At 38.8% G+C, this 14,725-nt stretch overlaps 1 protein-coding gene across 13 annotated transcripts in view; it reads left to right on the top strand.

The window, feature by feature from the left end:
- NRXN1 (neurexin 1) overlaps window positions 1-14,725 on the top strand; it is a 1,062,013-nt gene that overhangs the window by 522,388 nt on the left and 524,900 nt on the right. The gene's annotated exons all lie outside the window — the stretch shown is intronic.

Raw genomic sequence — 14,725 nt, 5'->3', positions numbered from 1 at the left:
AATATTTTTATTAAGTTATTAAAAAATTAATTAAATAGCTGTCAATTTTTTTTGTAAACATTCATATATTATGATTAAAATGAAACATTAATGCATGGACTATGATCACTTTTAAAAAAAAAAATTTCCCCTTGCATTGACTGTATAGGAAATGTGGACTGTGACTTTATTTTTAACATTTTATTATTATGACATCTTCTGACATTTTATTATAGGTTGAAACTTTTCTTGTGATGTAAATAAAGAGTTTAAAGGGGTATTTTGGGAATTTGAACATCTGATGAAAAAAAACATAATTGCTATAAATAAATGAATACAACAAAACTCAATATCATTAATCAAAAAATGGAGCTTAAATACTTTTATGATTCACTAAATTTTAGGGGCTTTCTAAAACAGGCGGGGTTATCTCCAAGATGGCCGCCATCTGCAACTACAAGTCCCATGAACCTTTAGTTCTCAGTAACTCCTCCTCCCTCTTATGCTATTCTCCCAGTGATGATGTAACAGACTATCCTGCTCTGTTACCATAGTAGTGATGTGTGTAATGGCCATCACTGCACATGACTTCACTGAGATGACGTCTGACTATAACATCGGCCATACTGGATGCACTGCAACCAACCGACTACAGCCAAAGATAGTGATGATCACATGACCTGCCCAGGCAGGTGCAGGTTATGTGATGTCTAATTACATATTAGATTATATTTTAATGACCCATTTGAATGTGAAATATGCTTATTCTTGGAATACCCCTTTGATTTTCAAAAACATAAAATGAAATAGTTTACAGGATCCAAAAGACTAAAAAAAGAATAGAATATTGATAAATCCATAGGCAAGATTAACTTTTCAAGTTTGTCGAGATTAATATTATTATTTTTTTAATTAAATTATTTTTTTTACCCCAGAACAAAACAAAATTGTCAACTTTTTCTGCAGGTTACTAGTACAGATGATATGATAACATTTTTTACACTAACAGGGATTCTTATACTACAAAGTATTGTATTAATGGCCTATCCACAGAAAATGAATGGAAACAGCCAATGCAGTTAGTTTCCAACCACAACACAACTGCTTCTGGCTGTGTGCCCATTTTATAGACTGGATGAAGATGCTTATTGGCATGGGGGTCTTGTTCCTACAATCAGATATTGATGCTCGCTTATTGACATGGTAGGCTTGTGCCTACAATCGAATATTGATTCCCACTTATTGACCAATGGGGCTTGTCCCTACAATCCTATAATCGGATATTGATTCCCACTTATTGACCAATGGGGCTTGTCCCTACAATCAGATATTGATTCCTGCTTATTAGCACGGGGGGCTTTTCCCTACAATCAGATATTGATTCCCGCTTATTGGCCATTGGGGCTTGTCCCTACCATCAGATATTGATTCCTGCTTATTGACACAAGGGGCTTGTCCCTACAATCAGATTTTGATTCCCACTTATTGGCCATTGGGGCTTGTCGGATATTGATCCCCGATCGTACACATAGACCATTATTATATTGAGAATTAGGCAAAATTGGAAGTCCATGTTTATAACAAACGTTTTCAAAATGCTATGCTCTAATGACAGAGGTCCATTATTGTTAGCGACATAACCCCTTTAACACCTGTATTCTGAAAACTGAAGCAAGGATAAACAAAGGAAAACTGATAACAATGGATCCCCTCCTACTTCTTTCTGATTGTTAAAAAAAAAAAAGGAAAAAATGTAAAAACTATAATAAATATGTTTAGTAAACATATGTAAATGTAATTTTACTCTATAGTACACGTAGAGTTAATCGGTTGAATTTAAGGATGACGCGTTTCGAGACAGACACAGAACGTTTCATCAGGACCCTATGAAGCCTCCGGTGTGTGATGTGAAACGCGCTGTCCCTGTCTTTGTCTTAATTTTACTCTCTTTCTATGATTTCATGCCGTGTTTTAACCAGTTGATATTTTAACAAACCACCATCTGAAGTATCCATGATCTCTTACGAGCCAGCATCTATGTTTTCTTCCCTGTGCATCTTCTCGTTGGGATCCACTCATCTGATTTATTATGAGTGGCTTCTGGTGTCAGAATAATTTTCTTTCGGGTTGTTGTCTGCTTTTATTTCTCTTGAAGCTTTGTTCATACGTGAGTTTAGCCTTCCATTCCCTAACAGCTTGGCTAATTGATTTAGAAAATCTTGTTAAGTGGATAAATGTGACTTGCCACGATGGTAAGTAATGTAATGGTAAGGTAATTATGGACGCAATGGAATAAAAGTTGAAAAATCGCTTTGTCGTTAAGTATTTAGTGTAAATTGTGTTATCCAAGAATGTATGAGAAATCGTGTGATGTGGACATCTTATAATGAGAAATATCAACTTCCATTGTGCCAAGTTTAATGTCCAGAAATATCTTTGTGTTGGTCGGTTTTCAATGGAACATGAGTAGAGATGAGCGGAACCTACGTTTCTGTTTGGTTCAGGTGCCCCCTGCGTGCCACAGACATATTGCTGGATTTGCTGCTGAATAGCCAATCCATCAAATGGATGCCCCTAGATACTCAGAATGGTTACACCCCTGGCCGATCATAGCCATGGCTAGTTGCGCACCTGAACCATAACAGAAACTTTGGGTCCGCCCATCTTTATAAATCAGTTATTTTCTTGATATGAATTGATATTTCTTTTTTGTACTCACAAACTTGATGTATATTAAAGAAAATCTACCATTTGCTTTTATGCATTATGAAGACAACATACCTTGAGAATTCTGTAGCTTCACTGATGCAGAAACATATCTTGTTTAATCCCTCATCCGAGTGGTTTTGCTGAAAGAACAATTATAAAATTATGATAATGAGGCTGTGTCACTCCTGTGGCTGCTTTGGCACTTATTCTCTTACCCTAATAATGCACAGCTCCAGCCTTGTTCTGCCCAGCGTAAGCCAAGAATACGTCATCACTGTGTTGTCTCTGACAGGCAGAAGTAATCAATTTCTGCACCATCCCCCAGCTGTTATGTATGAGTCATCCAGCTCATGTTGATTAGTCCTGTCTGGACAGTTCAGGAAGCTCTGTGTAATGTGTTTATGTATAGCAACCACCAGCACCCAGCTTTCCCAAGATCCTGAATTCTATAATTGTTTTTTGAGCAAAACCACTCAGTTTAGGGATTAAACAAGATATGTTTCTGCATCAGTGTTGTTACAGCATTCTCAAGGTATGTTTGGTTCACAATGCGTAAAGTATATTTAAAGGAAATCTACCATTTGTTTTTATGTCTTTTTTATTCAGTCATTTTTAGCAGGACACACATTATAGGTTTTCTTATATCTGTTTCCTTTAAACTAAATGATATATATTCAGTCTTCAGTTTAACCTTTCTACTCTCTAAATTTTAGGTGTGAATGCAACTTTAATTTCAACTTTTGTCTTTGATTTAAACTTAAAATAATCAAAATAATAATAAAATAATAATAATTTCACAGTCCAAATTTCCAACAATGCAGACTTCAAAAACAAAATGAACATGTGTTATTCTTTATATTATAGAATATTGAATGTTTCCTTGATGGTATACAACAGTAATGCAGTTTTAGTGACAAAATTACAGATATAACACTGAGTAACATGACTGACAACCCATTAACCAGATTTGATAAATTGGTGTCAGGTCCTACAGGGAACTCTTCTGTTATGACTAAATGTGATGAGTTAAAGGGGTATTCCAGGAATCAGCATAATTCATATACAAGTGGGCACTCAAAATATAAGCTAATGTGTAATTAGTTGTTATTTAAAATTTTGATCCCGTTAGCAGAAAATACTGCTGACATAGACTGTAATAAAGAATTAAAATGCTACTGGCCCTTTCATCAGTCCGTTAATTTCCTCCGCGCGGTCCGTTGCAGGACAGAAGATGGCTGCTGGTCACATGTCCACATCACATGTCCTGTACCTGCCTGGGCAGGGTCATGTGATCACCATTACGTTTGGCTGTAGACGGTTGGTTGCAGTGCATCCAGTATGGACAGTGTTGTGGTGATGGCAGTTACACATTATTACTATGGTAACAGAGCAAGAAAACCTGTTACATCATCACTGGGAGTAGAGTATAAGAGGTAGGAGGAGTTACTGAGAACTAAAGGATCATGGAACTTGTAGTTTCCAGTGGCGGCCATCTTTGTGATAACTCCACCTACTTTAGAGAGGCCATAAATTTTGTAAATCATAAAATCAAATTATTTAAGCTCTGTTTTGTGACTAATGACATTGAGTATTGTTGTATTCATTTATTTATATCATCATGGGTTTTTTTGTCAGACGTTCATATTCCCAGAATACCCCTTTAACTCAATTTTAGTCTTGTTATCCAATACTATATCTGTAGATGAAAGATTTGTTTGGCATAAATGGGATATGATAACTATAAACCCAAGAAATAAATACTGTAGACAATTCAGTAATGTATAAAAACAAACACTTACTTTTACTATACACAATTATCTTTATACATATGTGATACAAAATCTTCCGCAGTTCTTTATGACATAGACTTAAGAACAATCATTTGATATCTCTAGTTCTATCATTAGGGTTTTACGACTCCATTATGTCACAGTGTGAGCCGTGTGTAGATCACAGGTAACAGAGTTTGTAAAGAAGATGCTTATTATGAAGACTAGAGAGACACATTCTTATTTGCAGTGTCTATTTAGAATATGCAGCATTGTGTATGTACTTAATGGCAGATTTCAGTGCTTAAAAAACTTTCTATTCAAGCCGATAGAGCTTTCAGGAAAGGAAATCAATTTTAACCTGACAATATAAGGTATCCTTTCTCAGAGCTTGATATTTAGTAACGCCAAACTCTGTGATACGTAGGTTTACATGCATTTTAAAAGGGTACAAAGCTGAGTAAATTGTGTCAGAACTCATGAAAAGAAGGTGCAAGTTCTAATTACTCCGCCAACACACAGTGATTGACAGTAAAAGTCCTGATGACTCCGGCCGCACACAGTGATTGACAGTGAAAATCCTGATTATCCCTCCCACATACAGTGATTGACAGTGAGAGTCCTGATTACCCCGCCCACACACAGCGATTGACATTTAGAGTCCTGATTACCCCGCCTACACACAGTGATTGACAGTGAGAGTCGTGATTACCCCACCTACACACAGGGATTGACAGTAAAAGTCCTGACGACTCAGCCCACACACAGTGATTGACATTTAGAGTCCTGATTACCCCTTTCCACACACAGTGATTGACAGCAAGAGTCATGATTACCCTGCCCACACACAGTGATTTACAGTTAGAATCCTGATTACCCTGCCCACACACAGTGATTTACAGTTAGAATCCTGATTACCCTGCCCACACACAGTGATTTACAGTTAGAGTCCTGATTACCTCGCCCATGCACAGTGAGCATGGTGAGCACAATGACCTTGATTGACAAGGAGAGTCTTAATTACCCCTCTACCTACAATGATTGACAGTGCATGTATTTATTACCCCACCTGCACATAGTGAATAACAAAGATAGTCCTGGTTACCTTGCCCCCACATACAGTCATAGACAGTGATATTGCTGATAACCACCCCCACACACAAGAATTGACTATGAGAGTCCTCATAACTCTGAACGCAATAGTGATTGATTGTTTGTCCTGTATTAGTGTGTATACACAGTATTGGGTGTTAGGGACTCTTACTGTTTCTCTTAGGAGTCCTGTCTGCCTTTTTACTGTAAAAATCATATAGGCCTATACTGCTCTCCGAAAAATTGCTCGGTTGCCTTACATTGGCTTTAGTCACTAAAATGCAAATGAGATGCCTCTGCATTATACACAGAAAAGCTGAAAAGTGAACTGGACATTTCAGTTTATAGTATCTGCTGGTATGGCTACTTTGAAAGTTCATGTTTTACAGTATTTTTTGTATTTGTTTCATACCAGGAAAAATAAAATAGACATAATTTGTAAATTAACATAGAATATTTTTTTAAAGGAAATCTACCACCTGGATGAAGGATTGTAAACCAAACACACTGACATATTGGTGTGTGCCCCATCTGGCAGGATTTGTTGTTCTTTAAGCTTTCTATGCCCTTGTTTTAAAGAAAAAAGGCTTAACAAATTATGCAACTGACCCTGAGGAGCTCCAGGCTCCATTAACAGCTATGGAGCCCAGAGCACCCTAGGTTCATTTGCATAATTTTAAAAGCCGTATTTTGTAAAAAAAAAAAAAAACTGAAGCTGAAAAAAGAGCAGCAGATCCTAGCAAAGGGTACACACACCAGTATGTCAGTGTACTTGGTTTACAATCCTTCATCCTGGTGGTAGATATCCTTTAAATAAAAGGTCCATAGAAATATATGGATTGTTGCGGATTGTCAGTATTCTTTATTTAAACAATGTTTAGCAGTGTTGTACAATATTACTTCAATCTATGTAAATATTATATTTTATATTACAGTATATATTATAGTGTATTTCTGTATTTTTTAAAAATATATATTTTTATATACTATTTTATAACTGAACTTTTTGCAGCTAATACGGCTCAGATAATAGACACCTTCATCTCCCAGCCCAGCATTATTTTTATATTTTATTTATTTTTATGATTTTTATTTATTTACAACATTCAATCTATATGCTCCATTTGACATCCCAGGCGCAAGAACAGAAATCAGTAAAAAAAAATCTGTAAAAAAAAAAAAAAAAAACATCCAATTTACCATGGCAAATAACTCAAAAGAGCGTAAAAACAATAAAATAATTTTAAAAACCTTAGTAACTGTGATAAAACGGCCGTGCATTCGAGCCGATAAGCCAGTTTAAAGGCGTTTTGGTATGTTACATGTCAAACGCACAAGTTATTTTTCTTTCTTAGATAAAATGTCAACCACAAATAGGGGATAGGGGAAAAGAAAATGGAAATATTGCTCTTCACAGACCTGCGTTGAGCTGATATGAAGAGAAGAAAGCAGCCTCGGAGTGAGGGAGGATATTGTATATATGCATCTTACAGAGACTTATAGACATGAGGATGTGCGGTTCGGAGCTCGGGTGCCTATAATATCAGATCTGGTTTGGGATAATATCAATAAATACCTTTTTGTCCCCTTGCGGTGAGCCGGATGGGAAATTTGATTAAATAATAAATACCGACTATAAGCTCAGCAGGAGAAGTATACAGTGAAATTGGATATGTAGCCTGGGGGGAAAGCTGGGACACGGGAGCCGGTAGGTCATGGAACGGCATCATCATTAAATATATAAAACGGAGCAGAGAAGCAAAATGAAAATAGCCAGAGATTCTCTGTCGCCAGCAGTTTCTGTGTTAGACGGCAATAAGGATTTGTCGGCTTTTCACCCAGATATATTTGAACATGGAATCGTTTATTAATAATTAATATCGCTATCTTCTTCGGTGCTAAAAATACATGGAACTACGTCTGCAGAAATTCATTCCCCCTTTGGGCTGTGGGAGTTCCTGATTTAGATATCTGTCTGTTAGGGTATATTATATTGTATAGTATTGAATTGTTATCTTGTTTTTTTTGACAGTTTTTCTACAAAATGAACAAGTACTTAGATTACACACAGGTCTGTGCTAATTTTGTAGAAACAGAGTTAAATCTCTAGTTAAAGATCTACTAAGGTAGATCTGGGGGTAGGTACATCTAATGTATGTATGCTGTATGCTGCCAGCCTGCGTTCTGTGCATGTGCAGAACTTCGATTTCATGGACGAGTGCGAACAGCTCCTCGTAGCTGTGTGCTGAAGCTATCTGGTAGGAGGATCAAAGAGGCTACTGGGGCGTGGAGTAGCCGCCCAGTAGTCCTCAGCTCCGGCTACACCACACCACAGTAGCTTCTTTAGAAAATTAGCATATTCCCCGATTAAAGATACTAAAAGATATAGGGGGTCATTTACTAAGGGCCCGATTCGCGTTTTCCCGACGTGTTACCCAAATATTTCCGATTTGCGCCGATTGTACCTGAATTGCCCTGGGATTTTGGTGCACCCGCGCTGGCATGCACACGACGGAAATCGGGGGGCGTGGCCGAACGAAAACCCGACGGATTCGGAAAAACCGCCGCATTTAAGAAAAAAAAAGTGTCACGAAAATTACACTTACCTTCACCAGGTATAGGCCGGTGAATTTCAGGGCATTCCAGCGCGCCTCCGGGGAACTACATTAGATGCACCTACCACCAGATCTACCTTAATAGGTAAATTCGTCATGGTAGGTTTCCTTTAACCCCTTCACGCTCCGTGACGGATATATCCGCCACGGAGCTGTGAAGGTTGTATGAAGAAGGCTCACGGGCTGAGCCTTCTTCATACAGTGATGGGCTTTGCTGCATATCGCAGCAAAGACCCATCGCTATCACCCGCGGTCGGTGCTTGCACCGATCGCGGGTGTTAACCTCTTCTTTGCCGCCGGCAAAGTCGCCGGCGGCACTTTAAATTTGGCGGCGCGTGGGCGCCGCCATCTTACCTCCGATCGCCGCTCCCCCGAACGTCATCGGGGGGCGGCGATCGGTTGCCATGGTAGCCTCGGGTCTTCGTTTGACCCGAGGATACATGGCTTCTGCACATGCATTACAATGAGCCTGTGGCTCATTGTAATGTATAGTGTGCAGAAATGCCATATACTGCGATACAGTAGTATTGCAGTATATGGCAGGAGCGATCAGACCATCTAGGGTTAATGTACCCTAGAGGGTCTAAGAAACAGTGGAAAAAAAGAGAAAAAAAAAAGTTTAAAAAATGTAAAAAAATAATAAAATATTAAAAGTTCAAATCACCCCCCTTTCCCTAGAACTGATATAAAATATAATAAATAGTAAAAATCACAGACACATTAGGTATCGCCGCGTCCCAAAATGCCCGATCTATCAAAATATAAAAACGGTTACGGGCGGCGGTGACCTCCGGAACGGCAAATGGCGCCCAAATGTCCAAAATGCGACTTTTACACCTTTTTAGATGACATAAAAAATGTAATAAAAAATGATCCAAATGTCGCACAGTCCTCAAAATGGTAGCAATGAGAACGTCGGCTCATTTCACAAAAAATGACCCCTCACACATCTCCATGCGCCAAAGTATGAAAAAGTTATTAGCGTCAGAAGATGGCAAAAAATTTTTTTTCTTTTTTGTACACATTCGTTTAATTTTTGAAAATTTATTAAAACGCAATAAAACCTATATAAATTTGGTATCACCGCGATCGTACCGAACCAAAGAATAAAGTAGGCATGTTATTTGGAGCGCAGAGTGAAAGTCGTAAAAACTGAGCCCACAAGAACATGACGCACATGCAGTTTTTTTCAATTTTTCCACATTTGGAATTTTTTTGCGGCTTCCCACTACATGGCATGGAATAATAAATAACATCATGGGAAAGAAAAATTTGTTACGCACAAAATAAGCCCTCACACAGCTCTGTACACGGAAAAATGAAAAAGTTATGGATTTTTGAAGATGGAGAGCGAGAAATCAGCGAAAATACCCTGCGTCCTTAAGGGGTTAAGGAGAAATCCCCCAAGTAGTGTAATCCCCCAAACGGCTAGCCCACAAACAATTTAATTATTTAATAAAATTTTTTTTGTGTGTGACTGCTCTGCCATGCCCCCAGAAATTTTTTTAGAATACAATAATTTTAGAATACAATAATTTAATCCAAATTAAGTCCACTATCAATAACTCAGTATCCGGACAAGATTTTAATACCTCTTGAAAATTAAGCAGACCAATGTCCATAATATTTGAATCTTGTTTTGAAGAAGACCTGCAGAAGTTTACCCCTCACATCAGTGATACCTGCTGGTAAAGGGTTAAAAGTCCTCCCCATATCACCTAAAATTATGTGCCACTGAGGCACTGTTCCCTAATTACAGCCATTTTCTGATATGCAAATGAGCAAACAAAGAGTCAGTTTTGAAAAGAAGAGTCATGTATTCTCCAAGCTTCCTTTTTTTTCGATTAACAGCTTTGTCTCTTCAGATTTCAGTCTGAGAAGACAGGAAGTCTTTTCCCTGCCCACTTCCTGTGTTTAAAAGAATGCTTTCCCTCTCACTGCATGGCATATTTAGTAGTGAGCACTGTGTAGGAAATGGCAGATCTTTTCACAGTTTCATGCACCCTGCGATTGGCAGAGCTGAATGGTGATGGGCAGACCTTAGCAGCAATGGTCAGATTACAACAGTTACACACACAGCTCTGCATCATCCATACAGTTACACACACAGCTCTGCTTCATCCATACAGTTACACACACAGCTCTTCATCATCTTTACATCTACACACACAGCTCTGCTTCATCCATACAGTTACACACACAGCTCTGCTTCATCCATATAGTTACACACACAGCTCTTCATCATTTATACATCTACACACACAGCTCTGCTTAATCCATACAGTTACACACACATCTTTGTTACACACACAGCTCTGCATCATCCATACAGCTGCACACACAGCTCTGCATCATCCATACAGCTGCACACACAGCACTGCATCATCCATACGGTTGCACTCACATATCTGCATCATCCATGCAGTTACACACACAGCTCAGCTATACACACAGAACCCCTCCCCACTTCCCCTGTTCATCCCTTCCCCCCTTCCCCTCTTCCCCTATTCCCCTCTTCCCCTTCTTCTTACCTTGTCCCAGCACAGCATGTCCCCATTCTCGGCAGTGTGTGGTGATGTAAGAAGCATGTGATCAGTTACATGATTCTGACATCACCGCAGGTCCTGTAGGACACCCGGAGAGGGGAGAGCAGTGCGGAGGATCTCCTCTCTGGGAGATCGGGTGCAGCTCTATTTAAGGGCCTCAGCCGATCTCCATTACAGCGGTCAGGAGGGTCCGGCAGTGCTGGATCCTCCTGACCTTTGCTCTTTAAGATGCACGCACTATTTAGCAAGATTTTTTGTTGCTAAATAGTGTGTCTTATAGTCCAAAAAATACAGCAAGTACTCTTATACTTTCAAAAAAGATAGTAACCTTTATTTTCATATGTCAAGCAGAGACACATCCCTGAGTAAATCAAGGTCACACCCCCTTGACTTGTAGGAGCTAATTCACTTAAAACCTCATAGGGGTCACATCTTATAAATGTTTGAGCTACTTTAAAGCAACAAATACCAAATTGATCAGGAGCAGAGTGGCAATGAATTTGGTATGTAATTTGGTATTTTTTGTTTGGTGATAGGTCTACTTTAAATATCTTATGTTAACCATAACATATTTGGCATATATCTCCATTAAAGGGGTGTCCACCGGTTGAGAAGCATGGCTCCTATATTGCACCTGACCATTATTTGTGCCTGCATATAGATAGATAGAGCTTAGTTCCAATATGACACCCTGCCTTTAGTTTGGGGCGGAGCTGTTTTGGAATAAGGCAGCCATGTTTTTCAAATCCAAAAGAACCCGTCTTTTGCTCAATCCAATTAATTCCCATGCAGTAAGTCTTAGTAATCTGTAGTCATAAAATCCTACCTGACTACATTACTAGTCAATCATATCGCTCGTCAGATGTGATATTCAGCTCTGTTCCCACAATAGCGGTATAAAGTCAAATTAAGATGAAATCACCTTAATAGTTTATGGGGCCTCGGAAATTCATTGTCCCTATAACAAAAGAACACAAGCTCAGTGAATTTAATCATTTGTGTGTATTACCTGAAATAAATGTCCAATATCTTTTTACTGCGACGTTGCGTTGCCTGATTATGTAATTATCACCGGGTGTGGGAAAATAAATAAAACCAATTTACCCCGATGATTGCAAAGTAAATGTTTATCTTTCAATTACCTGGTTATTGTTATCAGACATAGCGGAGGTTGATGAGCCTTGTGCTAAAATTTCATTGTTATCCTCTGATGTCACCTATTTCCCTTTGAAACGTCGCAATCAGACGCCATTCATAGTGAATAGAACAAAGATGGAGGATGGATGAAGCCTTGATTGTTCTACAAAAAAGAACATGTGGTTATTTTTGGCTTCTGAAATGTTGTGTCCGGTAAAACAAAACATAAAATGCAACAAAAAATACAACACATTGGGGCAATGAGTTTACTGCAGATTTCTCCATCTGCTCCAAAAAAGTAAAAAAATGCTTTGAGAGCCGTAAACTGGGCGAGCACACAGCCAGGTATAGGAGGGAGGAGGAGGGAGAACTCCTCATCCCTCCCCTCTTCATAAAAAGCCACTGCGGTAAAATGTCAAAATATAAAACCGGTTCCATATTCTGTGCGGTGGATGCCTGGCCAGATAGTAGTGCGGTGAGACACAGTGGGCCACATTTACTAAAAACAGTGCAAACTATGTGCAGTTTGCCTGTGTAGTATGCAGAGGGCACCAGATTTAGGATATGTGGCGTCCATTCTTCATGAATCTGGTGCCCCCTGCCCTGCCCCAACAGAGTGCGCCAACACTTTTTTGGTGAACCTTTAAAATGGGGCGTGCAAAGCACTTCTGTCGGACTTTGCATGTTAAAAGTGGCGCATGGTCCAACTGAGCACCGGAACGGCCCCTTTCAGTGACTAAATTTGTGTAAGTGAAGAATAGTGCAATCGTACCACAAAAGGGTTGTGTGCGACACATATGTGGTGTGGGCACTTCTTTAAAAACCTGTGCAAGCTTATGAACATAAAAGAATGTGCACATTCCGACAGAAAACTGGCGCCAGGTCCATAGTAAATGTACCCCAGTCTGCTCACTGCACTGTGATCGGTTGCCATAAACCTCTATGGGGGCAATTTGTGGCCAGGTTATGGCCTTCATCATGGTCATGTGCAAGAGGTCTTACTGTGATGAAAGGCTTTGGGATAATTAAAAGGGCAGGGAAAAGAGCATGTGACAAAAACATGCAAATACCCCAAAATTTGGGACAATATTCTGATGTAAACCAATCTTATAGTAGATAAAAAGTTAAGACTAAACAATACTAAACCAGGCCTAATTTATCATTCAGCCTCCAACACCAAGATATCTGGTCCATTATAAGAATATATATATATATATATATATATATATATATATATATATATATATAAACTGCCTAAATGAATAGTGCAGGTGATAATATTTAACATTTTAATAACCTTCATTGAATACTTTTTTCCCAATTCCTTCTTTTTCTCCTGCCTTTTTTTAGATAAAGGGACCTTACAATGTAATCTAATAACTTAACCCTACAGACTGCCTCTTGATGACCAGAGAGATGAATCATTAAAGGAAATATTCTCTAGGTATATAAATAGTTAAAGATCCTTAGCCTTATCCTTATGAAGTACACCTTAGTAGGGTTTCCGATACACTGCTCACTACAGGAGAAAAAGCAGAAAAAAATAACAGGGACGCTAAATTACTTAATGCAGTTTATTACAGGGCACCAGTGCTTAATAAATCTTTCCCTTTGTAATATGCAATATTATGTTCCACCTGCACCTTTGGTCCCATTGGATATATCAAGAGGCTCTGGACTTTGAGTGTTTCTGGCACCCAACCATGCGGCCAAGCATTTCAAAACTGGATGCAGGCTATAGCATTACTGTGTGTCCCTCTCCATGTATCTCCATGCCCATAAAAAGCGAAAAAGACACAGTTCCTGGATTTACACCTTTAATAAGGCTTGTATGCTAGTACCAGCTTTAAAAAAAAACCTTGTTTCCTATTATCACATTCTCTATTTATTTTGGAATTATGAACAAAATAGCTACAAATGTTTAGTTACGCTTTAAAATTTTTTGCTAAATCTGCCTCTATTAGCTGTAGGCCGGGCACATTATTACCGGTCATGTAATTTGGGGTATATTTATCAATAAGAGAAATCTATAGTAATTTATAGAAAAATACCTTACACAATGTATATCAAAGCCTTTTAAACCGTTTTAAGACATGTGCCTGACAAAGGGGCCAAAGAAAAGGGGGGTGGTTTTGTTGGAAAGAGGGAGTCTCTAAAGTTGAGTCAAAAGTGCACTAAAATGTTGTGCATTTTTATGACTTAAACTGATCAACAAATAGGCTGTTAAGAGCAGACAGTCTTGTGCTATGCCTGATTCATCATTCAGTATCAGACACTTCCAGAACTGGGGCAGTTTTAAATTGTCTGTTTTGTAGAATTACAGACTGGGAGGGACTTATATGGAACAGAGGAGATCTTGTACCTCACTATCCTGTGTAGGAGACATCTGTATTCACAGCACTGAACACATTTAGCCCTGCTATACACACAGAAAGCACTGCCACATGACCTACCCCTCCTTTATGAGCAGGGAGCAGCAGCCCTTCCCCTCTGTCACTGTGTATCTTGTTTACGGTATACGGTCCATAACCAGAAATGGCAGAAGACCCCACTAGTATAGAACCAGGCTAAACTGAGGAGGATAGCAAAGAAACTGTTGGATATGGGTAACAGAGATAATAGGAAAAGTTGTCTTACATCCCACTACCTTGTAAAAAAAATGTTACAGTTGCGCTTTAGGCTTTCTCCAAAGCTGGGGCAATTTATAGTATAATTTTATTCCCTTAAAGGGGCTACCAGGCTAAGACCATTTATAGCATATCCACAGGATAGTTTTGTTGGCTGAATCAGATTGGTTGGGATTTTGCACCCTCATATTTCAGCTTTCCTCAGCATCTTAGAAACAGAGCATGCAGCATGGATTTAACAGCTCCATTCT

The sequence above is a fragment of the Engystomops pustulosus genome, chromosome 3 (assembly GCF_040894005.1).
Source record: "Engystomops pustulosus chromosome 3, aEngPut4.maternal, whole genome shotgun sequence".
NCBI classification, from domain to species: domain Eukaryota; kingdom Metazoa; phylum Chordata; class Amphibia; order Anura; family Leptodactylidae; genus Engystomops; species Engystomops pustulosus.
This window is presented reverse-complemented; position numbering and strand designations above follow the sequence as displayed.